General features: G+C 38.6%; 1 protein-coding gene across 1 annotated transcript in view; it reads right to left on the bottom strand.

Moving 5' to 3' along the window:
• Nucleotides 1-5,256, bottom strand: part of LOC106868957 (anoctamin-7) — a 313,520-nt gene extending 308,264 nt beyond the window's left edge. Inside the window, exon 1 of the mRNA XM_089342450.1 lies at nt 5,208-5,256. The gene's annotated coding sequence lies outside the window, so the exon portion shown is untranslated. The remainder of the gene's footprint in view (nt 1-5,207) is intronic.
• Nucleotides 5,257-5,562: the final 306 nt, after the last annotated feature.

Genomic DNA, 5,562 nt, shown 5'->3' with positions numbered 1-5,562 from the left:
TTATCCCTCTCACCACGACCAGCAGCACGAACGTATCCGGATTTCAGGGTTATTTCCCTTCTTCGGCGTTCGACAGCTGATGACCTTGGTGAGAGAGAAAAACCTGGCAAAATCTTATATCTTCTTTTCCAGTGACATTCTTCACTGATATTGAAAAGGTGAAAACAAGCAATGTTAATTCTCTAAATGAAGTATTAACAGTAACTGCACGATAAAGTGTAGTATATTGCCACTTAAGTGTGGCTGACCCCTAGATATATATATATATATATATATATATATATACATATATAGTCAGAAGTTAAACACATAAACAAACAGACATAAAGAAGACACAGAAAGTCAAGTTGAAAAACATACTTGAATACACAGACAAATGGAGAACAAACGCAGAAGGTCGCCAACACCTTGTCAGGTATTGGCCAGGGTGTCAAACACAATTTTGTGCCATTGTCGATAATATTGCTTCCACCCTGGAGACAACCAGCAAGAGAATTTGCTGGGAATGCGACTAAAACAACAAAACAAAACAAATGTTTGACTTCTGAAAATATTCACGCTACACAACACACTCCTTATTTTTAACCTATATATATATATATATGCTCCGTTGGATGTGTAATGTCAATGTGAATACCCGTCAGAGTGTAAGTATCTTGAGAGAAAAGCTGAACATTAGAAGCATCAGTTGTGGCGTGCAAGAGAGACGATTGCGCTGGTATGGACATGTGGTGAGAATGGAGGAGGATAGCTGCGTGAAAAAGTGCCACACCCTAACAGTTGAGGGAACCCGTGGAAGAGGTAGGCCCAGGATGACCTGGGCTGAGGTGGTGAGGCAAGACCTTCGTACATTGGGCCTCACCGAGGCGATGACTACTGACCGAGACCTTTGGAAATGTGCTGTGCGTGAGAAGACCCGGCAAGCCAAGTAAGATCGTTGCCAGTGCCCCTGGACTGGTTCTTGTGCGGGTGGCACATGAGATGCACCATTTTGAGCGTGGCCGTTGCCAGTACCGCCTGACTGGCTCCTGTAGGATTTTCGAGCGAGATCGTTGCCAGTGCCCCTGGACTGGCTTGTGCGGGTGGCACATAAAAGACACCATTTCGAGCGTGGCCGTTTTCGTGCAGGTGACACGTAAAAGCACCCACTACACTCTCTGAGTGGTTGGCGTTAGGAAGGGCATCCAGCTGTAGAAACTCTGCCAAATCAGACTGGAGCCTGGTGTTGCCATCCGGTTTCACCAGTCCTCAGTCAAATCGTTCAACCCATGCTAGCATGGAAAGCGGACGTTAAACGATGATGATGATGATGATGATATATGTATGTATATATATTGAGTGTTGGGCCTTACGGAGGCAAAGGGTCCAAGTTCCTTTCGAGCATTGGGCCTCACAGAGATAAAGTGGCTGAGTTCCTTTCAAGCATTGGGCCTCACAGAAGCAATGTGGCTGAGTCCCTCTCGAGTGTTGGGCTTCATGGAGGCAATGACAAAGACCTTTGGCATTATGTTATGCTTGAGAAGATCCACCAAACCAAGCAGAACCAGAGTCATGGTAGATACTGGTGTCACACAAATTACACTCTCAGAGGGGTTGGCATTAGGAAGGGCATCCAGCTGTAGAAAACCATGCCAAATCAGACTGGAGTCTGGAGTCTCCCAGCTTACCAGCCCTGGTCAAACTATCCAACACATGCCACTATGGACAACGGACATTAAATGATGATGATGTGATGGGCTTCTTTCAGTTTCCATCAACCAAAACCACTCACAAGGCTTTGGTTGGCCCAAGGATAGAGTAGAAGACACTTGCCCAAGGTGTCATGCAGTGTTGGTTTGTTTACACTCCTGTAACCTAGCAGTTTGGCAAAAGAGATTGACAGAATAAGTAAAAGACTTTAAAAACAGCAAAAGTGTGATTGATTTGTTTGACTATAGGAGATGCATTAATTATACATATATTTCTAAACCTATTATTATTATTATTATTATTATTATTATTATTCTTATTATTATTATTATGATATATATTTATATATTGTGTGTATATATATATGTATAAGTATAGCCCATCATGTTGAGTGATGTATACAGTTATACCAATTATTGAAACAACTGTTACTAATTAGAGGTATGTAATCCTATCATATTTCATTCGTTTGCCTGATAACTATGCACACACATGCATCTGTACATATGCACATACATCTGTGCATATGTATTTATGTACGGTCACATGCTTCTGTTTGCAAATATTTCAGTTTGCAGCATGGCTTTACAAACAGCACAGAAACAAAAAAAGCACTCAATGCATGTACAAGAGTAAATTTAGAGTGTGTAGAATGATTGAGGCCACTTTGTGTTTTGTTACTCGGATTGTCATGTTCGAGGATGATCTGCAGGTGAGGATACTTTATGCTGAGAACCTTAGTATGGTCAGAAAATGCAACAGGTTACACACACACACACACACACACACACACACATTAATAACAGTTTGACTCAGTTCTATATGATTTAAAGCTTCATGGGTTTATATGAAGAATACAGATAGATAAATTCCCATCTATCTATCTATCTATATAGCTATCTATCTATCTATCTATCTATCTATCTATCTATCTATCTATCTATCTGTCTGTCTATCTATCTATCTATCTATCTATATGTATATATGTATATATATATATATATATATATATATATATATATATATATATATATATATATATACTGGGTGCAATGGGTAAATTGTCACCATTTTGTACTTTTAATTTCGCGCAGGTGCATTGTTTGCCATTGATTTTGTCGACTACACAGTATGGTAGGGTCAGTTGGGCACTGTCTGTGCGAAAAACAGCACCATCACACAAAATTTTGAAATGACATGCTGTACTGCCTGGTATTTGCACCGGAAGCTCCAATACGAACATTTCAGAGTGTTTGGGTGTCAATCTGAGGACATCTACCGAGAGTGATAAAATTCAAACGTCCAGTCAACACCATGGTGTTTGAAGTGATTACTAGTGATGGTGACATTATGCCTCCATTCATCTTATCACATGGCCTCAGACTAAACACAGGGGTCTACATCAAGTGCCTGGAGGAGGTGGTGCTACCCTGGGTCAAGAGGGTGGCTGTGGAAAGATCCTATGTCTGGCAACAGGACTTTGCACCATGCCACACAAGCAGGAGAACCCAGTCATGGCTGTCAGACAATTTCTGCAACCACATCACCCCTAACATCTGGCCACCTAACTCCCCAGACTGCAACCCCCTTGATTATCATGTGTGGGGTGCAGTTGGGTGAGAGACCAACAGAACTCCTTCTAACACCAAAGACGAACTGAAGGCAAGGATTATGGCAGCATTCACCAACTTAAACAAGGAGACTGTCCAGAAGATCCGAAGTCGTCTGGAGGCCATGGTTGAAGCCAATGGCGATTTTATTGAATGAATTTACTCTTTTGTATTTCAAGATATTTTATTGTAATTTTAGTAAATATATCTGTTAAAATGAGTTGTTAGTTTTTATCTTCATTTTTGCGTAATTTAGGCTACAGTTTATTCACCGTACCCTGTGTACGTATGTGTGTGTGCATATATATATGTGTAGATATATATGTGTGTATATGTGTATGTATGTATATATATATATATATATGTGTATATATGTGTACGTATATATATGTGTGTGTATATATGTGTATGTATGATATATATACTTATATATATGTATATATATATATATATATATATATATATATATATATATATATATATATATAAGTATATATATATATATATATAAATATATATATGTATATGTACATATATATATGTGTGTGTATATATATATATATATATATATATATATATATATATATATATATATATACACATGCATAGCTGGTACTCTGTTATGATGATGAGGATTCCATTAGATCTGATCAACACAGAACAGGCTGCTCGTGAAATTAACATGCAAGTGGCCGAGTACTCCACAGGCACGTGTGTACCCTTAATGTAGTTCTCAGGGAGATTCAGTATTGCACAGAACAGGACAAGGATGGCTCTTTTTGAAATACACATACTAATTATTTCTGCCAGCTCTAATAGACAGGAGCAATGTGAAATAAAGTGTCTTGCTCAAGGACATAATGTGCCACTGGGAATCAAACTCATGACCTTATTTTCAACCAAATGACCAAACCACTAATCTAGATTTGTGTGTGTGTGTTTGAGAGAGAGAGAGAGAGAGAGAGAGAGAGAGAGAGAGAGAGAGAGAGAGAGAGAGAGAGAGAGAGAATTGGTGTTGGTTTGTTTACACTTCTGTAACTTAGCAGTTTGGCAAAAGAGATTGACAGAATAAGCAAGAGACTTTAAAAACAGCAAAAGTGGGATTGATTTGTTTGACTAAATCCTCAGTGCACCAGCATGGCCACCGTTCAATGGCTGAAACAAGTAAAAGATAGATGGATGGTTGGATGGATGGATAGACAGACAGACAGAAAGAAAGAAAGAAAGAAAGAAAGATAGGTAGAAGGATGGATGGATGGATAGATGGATGGATGGATGGAGAGAAAGAGAGATAGGTAGATAGAGAGAGAGAGAGAGGGACAGAAAGACAATAGATAGATAGATAGATAGATAGACAGACAAACTGACAGACAGATTGATAGATAGGCAGATAGAGAGATAGACCAACAGAAAGAGAGAAAGAAAGATAGACAGATAGAGAGACAGACAAATAGACAGACAAATAGATAGATAGACAGACAGACAGATAGATAGATAGATAGATAGATAGATAGATAGATAGATAGAAAGACATAGACAGACAGAAAGACAGACAGACAGATAGATAGACAGATAGACAAACAGAAAGACAGATAGACAGATAGAGAGACAGACAAGCAGACAGACAAATAGATAGATAGATAGATAGATAGATAGATAGATAGATAGATAGATAGACAGAAAAACAGACAGAAAGAGAGACAAACTGACAGACAGACAGACAAAGAGAAAGAGAGAGAGACAGATAGACAAACAAACAGATTGACAGATAGATGAAGGAAGAGAATGTGAACGTAAGGGTGGAACGAGAGAAATATTCACAACTGCAGCAAAAGTTATTTAATGGATAATTCTAATGAATGGAATGTTAGTATAAATGAAATAATTGCGAACGTATAACGAACTCACCCTATCTCACCGGTTGAAGTAACGAATTAATAATGACTACCGAATAAATTTAAAGAAATACGAATATAGATTGTTGTGTAACATCTGGCAGTTTATTTGGGTACAATTGGATAACAACAACAAATGTAACGGTGACTATAATAACAACAAGTATGAGCCAGTATGAGGTCCTCTTGATTTGACCTTCTAGAAATAGCAGCCGAATGTCTTTCGAACAACACCCTGCTGTCGACAATATAACGTTTCATGTTATACTGGATTTTGGTAGTGATTAAAAGGTAATTTTTCAGATTAACACCCGCACGATCTTCACTAGGGTGTTGGGGTTAGGGTTTTAGGGTCAGGGTTAGGGTTT

This window comes from Octopus bimaculoides, chromosome 26 (genome assembly GCF_046866305.1).
Source record: "Octopus bimaculoides isolate indiv1 chromosome 26, ASM4686630v1, whole genome shotgun sequence".
NCBI classification, from domain to species: domain Eukaryota; kingdom Metazoa; phylum Mollusca; class Cephalopoda; order Octopoda; family Octopodidae; genus Octopus; species Octopus bimaculoides.
This window is presented reverse-complemented; position numbering and strand designations above follow the sequence as displayed.